The sequence below is a fragment of the Apteryx mantelli genome, chromosome 19 (genome assembly GCF_036417845.1).
Source record: "Apteryx mantelli isolate bAptMan1 chromosome 19, bAptMan1.hap1, whole genome shotgun sequence".
In the NCBI taxonomy this organism is placed as follows: domain Eukaryota; kingdom Metazoa; phylum Chordata; class Aves; order Apterygiformes; family Apterygidae; genus Apteryx; species Apteryx mantelli.
Genome location: NC_089996.1, coordinates 5827228 through 5836969, shown reverse-complemented (window position 1 = coordinate 5836969; position 9742 = coordinate 5827228). Strand labels below are relative to the sequence as shown.

General features: G+C 53.5%; 1 long non-coding RNA gene across 1 annotated transcript; it reads left to right on the top strand.

The window, feature by feature from the left end:
- The first annotated feature begins 7907 nt into the window (after positions 1-7907).
- On the top strand, positions 7908-9405 carry LOC136993677 (uncharacterized). Its single transcript, XR_010886078.1, has 2 exons — positions 7908-8020; positions 8876-9405. It is a non-coding gene; the product is annotated as an uncharacterized lncRNA (long non-coding RNA).
- Positions 9406-9742: the final 337 nt, after the last annotated feature.

The window sequence follows — 9742 nt, the reverse complement described above, 5'->3', positions numbered from 1 at the left end:
GGGCAGTGCAGGGCCTTTCTGGGAATGCTCCCCTCCCCTCTACCCACCTGTGTTGACCAGTCATTAAAAAAAAAAAAAAAAAAAGAAGTGCTCTTGTACTCTCCTAGAGGAATTCAACCCAGACAGTCTCTTCCCTATAGGTGAACACACTGTGCCAGTATCCAGCGTGAAAGTGAACTTTGTGTTTTACCCAGGAATCCCAGAAAAAGAGAGCCAAGTTTTCCAGCTGAACCCAGCAAGGAAGGTCCAAGCTCTCTGCATTGCCATCATGTACAGTAATCAGCCCTACATTATGTATTGGGAAAAACAAAGCTAAGCCTGTCTCCACCTAGTAGCTTCTGCAAGATGTGTCAGCAGAGAAGGTCCTATTCGCTGGGGGAATAGCTCTCAGAGGGGAACCTATCAGCTACGGAGCATGGATAAATCCTGGTCTGAACATTATTGACTGCAGACAGCAGTTCACACCTGGAAAATGGGAGGCCAGATATGGTTTGCCCAGGGTCACTTGAGACGGGAAGCAGGACAGCACAGTTCCAGACCACTTTGTATCAGGAGAGGCCACCAGAATGAGGAACACACATCACCAAAGATTAGGAAGTTCGGACATGAAGCCCATGGCCAGGACCTTCCTGTTGTTGGTCTGTAAAGATGGCTGGCTGAGACATGGCTGTAAACTGGTGTTCATGGTGGAGCGATGGCGTGTATTTATTGCTTTACAGAGTCAAGGCAAGGAGCAGCAGCACAAGCAGCATTTTTTTGATCCCCAGGGCAGAAGGTGTTTAAGAAAGGCTGTTCCTCAAGGCCTGCAGGGGCAAAGTTTTTGTGCAGCATCTCTCCATGTGTGTTGACGTTTTCTACCAGAGCCAACCACAAACCTGAGCTATCAGCCATTTCACAAAACCAGAACTGGACCACATGCAAGTGAGACAGGCTCTTTATCTCCAATACTCTCCATTTCTGCCTTTAATAAATGTGTGCCCTGAGGCAATTTACCAAGGAAAGCAAGAATACTCCCCACATGTTTTTGCTTTTATTTTGTATTTTCAGCAGACGTGATTTACTTTAAAATACAAATTTGAAATACAAATGCCCAATCTGCAGAACTCATCGCAGGGCTGGATAGCAAAACCTGGATTCATATAAATGGGCCTTCAGCATCCAGCTCCTGTTCTGGATTCAGGCACTGATAAGAGTCTGATTTTTCAGTAGTGCTGATCCAGTCTTGAACCCACAGCAGCCCCTCAGCAAGTTTGTACAACTGGTTAGACCTCCCAGTTTGTACTTTCAGGCTCTGCAACATCCTTGTGCAACAGGCTGTAATGATCCTTTCAAACCTTCCAATCCTGGGAGCAAAGCTCAACTGGTGCCTACTGTCCCATCTCCAAGGAGCACTCCCACCTGCGCCCATGGATCAGGCCCATTAAGACAGTGGGAGCTTCCTGAGCTGGTGGTTACCTGGGCATGAAGTCCAAGGAAGATAAGGTAGAGAAGAGGAGCAGAGACTCTACAGTATTCTGCACTGACTGAGGATCCTGGGCATCAACACAGTCTGCAACAAGTTTTGATAATTTCACACATGTCATCTAGCAGGGGTTTCAGTGTGGGTAAAGACAACAACGGGGGATGCTGGAGCTCTGGATAACTTCAGGTGACACAGCAACAGTGGAAGATAACTGGGCCTGCTGCTCCAGGCAGGTAGGAGCTCGGGGTCAGTTAAAATGGAGACACGTTCGGGGTAGTCAAGGATCATGAAGCCGTCACTGTGGTGACTGTATTCAGGACCAAGAGCTGATTCCCTGTGATGAAATATTTAACCTCCTCTTGGCCATCTCTGGCTGAACTCCCTTATAACTGAAATCGGTGCCACATAACTGAAATTGGTGCCACAGCAGCATCTCTGCCTTCAAGTGGAACCATTTGTGCTGCCGCAGTCCCAAGAAAGTTGGCTAACAAGATAAGCAAGGGGGCTCAGGCTCACCTAATCACTGCTGCCAGGCTCCAAACAGTGCGTGATCAGGGACATACTGTCCCGTGCACCTGGATATCCCCTTCACCACTGCTCAGAGAGTCTGAGGAGGCAGCTCTCAGCCTGCCAGCAGACACTCGGATTGGCAGCTGACACACGGCAGCTGGATTACAAGTACTTGAGCAACGCATGTTCCTTTGCTCTAGGCTTAGCCTGGCCCTGAGTTTTACTTCCTGAGCTGTGCAGAGATGTGTGTGTCCCTCGCCAGCTGGTGTCAGGCTTGTGAATGGGGTGTACAAGGCATGTGATCTGGCACTGGATCCAGTAAACCTCCATTTGTTCTTTATCCATTCATCGTGCCACTCAGTACTTTGCTTGCTTTTTTAATCCTGACTTGGCACTAGGCAGAAGTCTCTATTGATCTAGCTGCAAAGGGCAGAGAAAGCTCACCTAAAGCTTCTGCTCAAGGCATAGCTGCAGTCCAAAGAGCAGACAAAACATCAGGACTTGTGAGGGAGAAATTACAGATTAACATGAAATAACATGAACTGGCTTCAGCATGGAGAACTGCTCACCTGATCACAAACAGGAGTCCTAAAGCTGCAAAGTCTGGAAAAGGCAACTGAAAATGTTGATTGCTGCAGACAGTTCTGCTGTGGCACAAGACTGCTCAGCCTGGGCTTGCTCTCTGAAGGGATGTGATATGAGCACTTGAAGTATCAAACGGCCCAGAGAGAAGAAACAGGAGGTCCTGTTCTCCATGCCTCATGACCAAGGACAAGGAGACAGTCAGTGAAATGTAATGTGATAAGAAGTCACTGAGACCAAGAACTTAGTGGGGTTCCAGACTGGTCATTTATATCAAAAACATTTAAATAAAGCAAAAAATTCCCAAGGGACTTTTATCTTCCTGCTCTAGTCTCACATGTGTTGTTCCACACCATCTTGTGGAGTTACTACCCCTTTCTCCGGGCTACCTGCTGCCAGAGAGGGAAGTTGTGTTATGAGTTGTGTGGGATACATCATGGTGCAGCAACCAGGGGACACCAACCAGAGTGGGTTTGCTTCAGACAGTGAGAGGAGAAGAGTGGGGCTGGCACTGAAGGGGTCTGTTTGGGCTCTCTGGGGGTGCTGGCTGTGCGCTCTCGATGAGGGTGCTCAGGTCTGGGAATTGCTCAGTGGACTCCTCTCATAGGTATGACATGAGCATGGGAAAGTGATTTCTTGAGCCTGATAAGGGGATGGAGCCTGTACAGGTGAGAAGAAAAGGCGATAGCCCAGGGATCGGCAAAGCTTGCTGAAAAGAAGAGTGGGATTTATCAGGTATATCTTGCCTTTTTCTACCTATCTCTTTAGGGGGACAGTAAGGTAGGGGGATTAAACTATTTATTGAAGGAAAAGATAGATTAACAGCTTGAAGCTCAAGATGCAGGTGAAAGTCCAGCAAGTGGAACTTGCCCCAGAGTGGAAATTCCCCAGTTTATTCAACAGGGTACAAATGCCTGATTCCTACCAGGGGGCTGGATGAGCTTTGAACTGTGCATGAGTGGCAAAGAGCTCCCAGCACTGGGAAATGGTTCATTCTCTTGAGGTAAGAGAGACTGAGCTGGAACAACTTAAGGAGACAGAGATGCAAGACAGCCTACAGGCAGTCTGCAAGCTATTCACAAGGATTTGGTTAGGAGCTGACCTAAAAGGCACATCCTAATGAGGCCCAGCAAAACCCCCCATGGCTCAGTGGGAATCTTAAGGTGGCTGCATAGCTGGAATATAACCTAGGAATACATAAGATCCTTCCTAGCTGGAATATAAACAGGAAATTAAAGGAGCTAGAGGAAGCAGGCATTGCAAAGGGTTTTTGGGATGATAGTAAAATGCTGAAATTTATCAAAAGCAGGAGGCCAGATAGGACTGCTTGGTGGCCAGCATATAAAGGCCAGCGTGATAAGGCTACAAAAAAGCTCAGTGGTTTCTTTGCGATTCCCACCCTGGCCAATTCTTTTTAGCAGCTGCTCAGAGGAGCCAGGCCAACTTGAGACAAAGCTACAGAAAGCAGGAGACTAAACGGGGGTCAGCAGGATGCCAGGACCAACCTCCTGGGAGCCCTAAGGAGCTCAGCTGTGAGGGATCACAGTTGCTGTTCAAGGCGTGCCATGGGCATCACAAACGGGAGCTGTGGCCCAGGACTGGCAGGATGGCAGGGTAGCTCCCATCTACAGCAGGAGCTCTGGAGGGGACCTGGGGGCCCCCAGCCTGGGGAGCCTACAGACGCCCTATAGGCTGGCAAAATGGTGGTATCTATAATAAAAAAAATAAGATCGCTTAGCCATGGACAAACAATGTGTAAGAAGGAGCCTGCGAGGCTTCTGTGAAAGGAAATTCTGCCTCAGTGTCACAGGATGGGAAGAAAGGTCTTTTTTGTGGACTGAAATCTGGTGAAAGGACAGGAAGCAAAGCACAGAGCTAAAATCATTTCCAGGGTGGGGAATAGCAAGCTCCAGGGTCCCCAAGGACTTCTCCTTAGACTGTTCCACTCAGCATCTTTTCTCAGAGATCAGCAAACCTTTAGATCCCACTGCCGGGGGGCTGTAGAGGCAGGTGGTATCAGTGAGTTCAAAACAGGGTTACGGGCAACAGACCCATAGAGACAGTAAGGGAACAGACTGGGATATGCCCTCTAGCATCAGTAATATAGCAACAGTGGACGCTGGAGAAGTTCATGGGGAGTGGACTGCAGCAAGTGCTGGGCTCACATGTTGTCCCCAAAGAGCATCTCCTGTCGTCACTGCAGGAGACAGGATCATGCTGGAGGGACCTGCCTGACTGTAGGCAGCTCATTTCTTATGGCCATTTGCATGCACCAGCAAAGCACTCTTTTACTGCTTCCCAATAGTCTTCTGTTATGTCTTTCATGTAATACTGTAGCCTATTTGAATCCTGGTGTAACAGTTGGGATCAAGCCTAAGAAATCCATGTTTTAAGTAAATGTCAGGTTAGCTAGCAAATGTGATTATGTCCAACTCTTACTAAAGCAAGATTAGCTATGATCTGCCAGCTTCCCCTGTTCTATAAAAAGAGCAGGAAATCCATTACAAAATTCATTATCTCTGCAGAGCAGTTCAAAGAGGAAATGTTTCTTCCGCATTTCAAAGGTCATCTCCCCCCCCCCGCCAACAAACCCACTGAGCAGGCTCTGCTACCAGACGACGCCCCACCACAGTGGTGTATGCAAATGGCTTTGTTGCTGGGTTTTAATGAAAATTAAACCTGGGCTTGAGCTGTGTCGCGCTGCGAAGCAGAGCTGTGCAATGGGACCCGGAGCCAGCCAGCTTTCTTGGAGACAAGTCCCAGAGATATCGCATGTCTGTGTTGCATACCGTTCTCTGAGGATGTTTAATTGTGTTTAATCTCACTTCGCACCAGCTGTATTCATCCCTGGTGTAATCTGCAGATTTCTGTAGATGTTACATAGCTGCTTACACTAACCCCCTCCTCTGGAGAATTTGGGAGTTTAAATGATTCGACTGTAGAAGGAAACAGGTAGCAGCCAGGGTCTGTAATCACGCAGGTATTCCCCTGAGCACACCCGTTGCTTCTTTCAGGAAACCCTGCCTTGGGCACCACGGGACCGCGGGGACCTGCCTTCCCAAGTCCCCACTGGGATATCAGCTTCACACCAGGGTCTCGACACCAGCCCAGCCTCCGGTTCGATGCGCACCCCAAAAAGCTGCTAGTCCTTTTTTTGGCCTTGGCCTCTTTGCACCCTAGGGCACAGATCACACTGCCTGTCCACAGGGATGAGCCGCAAACTCCGATGCCTCCCTCAGACATGGCAGCAGCCCCTTCCCCGTCCTTAACCAGCTCCTAGCAAGGGCCAGGATTAATTGCAGGGATCAGCCACTGTTTAGTTCTCAGTGAGTTTGAAAGTCCACAAAATCCACAGTCCTTCATATTTTCACACTACATGTTAGAAATGAGGAAACTATCACGCTAGCTCAGACTTGCACCAGGGCCCTGCTGGGAAGGGCGCAGGAAAACTGCAAGACGCAGAAGTGAGCAAACCTACCCCAGCATTGCACCTTCACCTCGCTAAGAGACGAGCGGGAATGCTCAAGCTGGACTTTCACCCCACACCAGCCTCAGAGACGGTAAATCTGGTTATTCCTCAGATCAACTTGGGTACTCCTGTGACCTGAGTGTTTCCGGGTGAGGAAATGCCTCCGGCTGTGCAGAGACGCTCAGGGCTGTGGGGCACATGTGGCCAGTCCCAGCACGGGCTGGGCAATCCCCTGGCAGGAGCTGAGTATTGCAGCAACAAAAGTAGTTGAAGTAGTCGAGCTTTTTTCTTGTTCTTTTTTTTTTTTTCCCAAAAACTCAATAGGAATATCAGATTGCAACAGAAGCCAGCACCAAAGAGGAAACTGTTTATTTAAAATGCCCTGACAAAGGATATTTAAAGCTCTGCTCATCTGCAAGCAGAGTCATCGAGGACAGGAGAAATCTGGTTTCCTGCGTTAATCTGGTTTGCAGCCTGAACCGTCAGGAGCCCAGCAGTTCAGCATGCCACAGAAGCCAAAAGTTCAGGCGCTTTGGAGATGCTAATCTCTCCCCAAACCTCTTTTGTCAAGAACCCGGGCAGGAAATATCATAAAAAAGCAGGCTTTCTCCTGAGGTTTCTGGCGCAGCCTGGTTTTCATCTGCTCTGAAATACCAGCCCCTCCACAGCCCGCCTGAAAATCAGGATAGAAGAGAGGAGCGACGCGACGCCCGGCGCGGGGATGGGGCCCTCCTGCCCTCGGGGGCCCGCTGGCAGCCCCAAGCCGCCCCCGGGGAGGTTTGTCTAGTTCTGGCTGGGTCCTGCCTTCGCTCCCCAACGGCCCAGTAATTAAATCACGCTGTTAATTCAAAACAAAAGCATTCCTTCCCACGCCCTCGTGAGAGACCCGTGAGCAAAGGGGGACAGCGATAAGGGGTCTCCCTAGAGCTTACAGCCGCCCGGGCGGGAAAGCCACGGAGCTCAGCCCAGCTCCAGGCGAGGGGCCGCACACCCTGGGACGCCAAAAGGAAGCGGTTTGCAGTAGTCCCCCCTCCCCTCCCCAAATTTTCCCGAGTGCTGAGATGTGGTTTTATCACTACGGGGGCTAAAATCTTTTCAGGGCGTTTCGCAGCAGCGGTGCCGGTTTGGTAGGCCGCGGGGCCGGGCCGCCCGCTCCCGGGGCGAGGGGCGGGGCTCCGGACGTGGGCGGGGCTTGAGCCGGGAGCGGCGGGGCTGGCTGCGGCGGCCAGGGGGCGTGGGCGTGGCCTGAGCACAGGGCCGCGAGGGAGAGCCCCACCCGGTGAGGTGTGGGCGGGGCATGAGGCCACCTTGGAGGCGGGGCTTCCCTGAGCCTCCGCCACGCTCAGGTGGGTGGAGGCGGAGTCTGGCGTGGGCGTGGCCAGGGGCCGTGGCTGGTCCGGTTCGCTGCCGTGTGGGCACGGCGGGCGGGCGGGGCGGGGCTTCTACGTCAAGTGGGCGTGGCTTGTGCGGCACCTAGGTGGACAGAGGCGGTGGCGCTGCGGGCGGAGGGGGCGTGTCCGGGGGCGGGGCCTGCGCCTCCCCGAGGGCCGGGGCCGGGGCCGGGGCCGGGGCCGTGCGCTCGGCGGGCGGCGGCGGCGCCGCGGGGTCCCGCGCCGATCCGCGCCGCGCCGATCCGCGCCGATCCGCGCCGCATGCTCCGGGGCTGCGGGCACTGCGCGCCGCTGCTGCTGGTCGCGCTGGCCCTGGACGCGGTGGGGCTGGCGCTGGTGGTGGTGGGGGCGGCGGCGCGGCCGGCGCGGGCCGGGCGGCCCTTCGGGGACTGCCTGGTGCTCTCCGGGGCGCTGCTGCTCTTCCTCTCGCTGCTGGGCTGGCTGCTGTGGCACACGGGCAACCTGCGCGCCGAGCCGCCGCCGCCGCCCCGCCGCGGCCTGCTCCGCCTCGCCCGCAAGCTCTCGGCGCGCCTCGGCCGCCCCGCGCCCGCGCCCGGCCCCGCCGCCCTGGAGCTGAGCGCCGCGGAGCCGCCCGCGCCCGCGCAGGTACCGGCCCGCGAGCCCGGGGCCGCCGCGCCGCGCCGGAGCCGCCTCGGCTGCTCGGACGGGACGCGACGCGACGGGACGCGACGGGACGGGACGGGGGCGGGAGGGGCGCGGGAGCAGAGCCCGCTCCGGCAGAGCCCCGAGAGCGGGGAGCAAAGGCTCCGCGGAGGGGCCTCGCGGTGGGAAGGACCGCGGAGACCCCCGGCCTGAGCGCCGGGCGCTTCCCTGCGCGTTGCTTCAGCTAGGAGCATCCTTCAAGGCTCGCCAGCTGTCAGGCGAAGAGCGGCGTGAAGCATGCTGGCCTGCTTTAAGCTCTGCGCCCTGGTTGCTCAGCCGCGCTCCGGTGCTGCAGTGGCATTTCCAGAGCGTGCCGGCCTGCAGCTGCAAGGCTCTCTGACAGCAGATAGGGAAATTCGGCTCCTCCACCTCCCCCTTGCCCAAATGGGCTCTTGCAAGGGGATGCTGCGCTCTGTGTCGCAGCAGCAGCAGTGTCTTGCCCAGCTTAGCAGCCTCCTCTGGCCTGCTGGCTGTTCCCCCAGAGCTGGAGAGAGCACGTAACTGGACTTTTCTGGTGCGTAGTCACTGGTATGGCTGCGGGGCAGCAGGAGGATGGAGCCTGGTGTCCGGAAAGCTGGGGTGCTCTGCAGCCCTGCTAGTGCTCAGCAGTCCCAGCTGGAGCCTGCACTCATCCGAGTGAGGAGGGGGGACCCAAATACTTATTGGTGTATCAGTGAAGTTGCTTTGATTGCAAGGATCCCCTCTTCCAACGGAGTTAAAGCTGAGTGCATGTGTAAGATGGCACCATGTAATGCCGGGATGAATGCACACAAGTCAGTAAGGTTCAATCTCTTCCAGGTCAATGGGAAGTGATGTCCTTGTGTGGTTCTCCTGATGATGTCAGATCTCCTCCAGAGGGAAGGAGAGGAGCCCTGGAGAGTGTCTGCTGGAGGAGGTGCCCTCTGTCAGCCTGTCCTGCCAGGCCCTGGTATGTCGCATCCTTCTCCGCCTGAAACTTGTGTTGTGGGTGCCCGTGCCTCGTGTGACATGCACGGAGGGGACTGCTGCTCCTGACTGCTCCATGGTGCTGCATCTTCGTCAAGTATCACCTGGGCCAGCTCTCATGAATAGTTATTTATCTCTGTTTTTATAACTGTTTTTATAACTGTTTTGTACTTGACCAGTCCATGTGGGGTCCTATTTACAGCACTTTTTCTGGGTCCTGAATCAAGGATAAGAGGAAGTACTTGCTCAGTTTTAAAGCAAAATACTTAAGACTGTTCATCAACTTGGCCAATTTAGCTGTCATCCTGTAAGGACACGCATGTGACGAAGGGTTGGAATTGTTGGGATGGGGAGATTAATATTAAACTATTTTCTCAAGAAAATGTGATATACTGTTTGCAGAGACACTCATTCACTGTTAGTCAGCATTATATATGGGCAGAGGGCTGGCCGCAGTGTAGTCTGTCAGAGGAAGTTGTGCTCTGCTCACGTACATATGTGTGTGTGTGTGTGTGTGTGTGTGTGTATACATACCTACATATATATATTTAAAAAAATATATGAATACTCTCTCCACACAGATAAATGTTGATTTTAATTCCTGAGCAGTTAAACTAGCCTGATGCTGATGTCTACTGTGTGGTTTCAGCCCATGCCAGATAGCCCAAGAGGCCCATACTGAGATTACCTGCAACACCACCCAGCCACCAAGCCACAGCT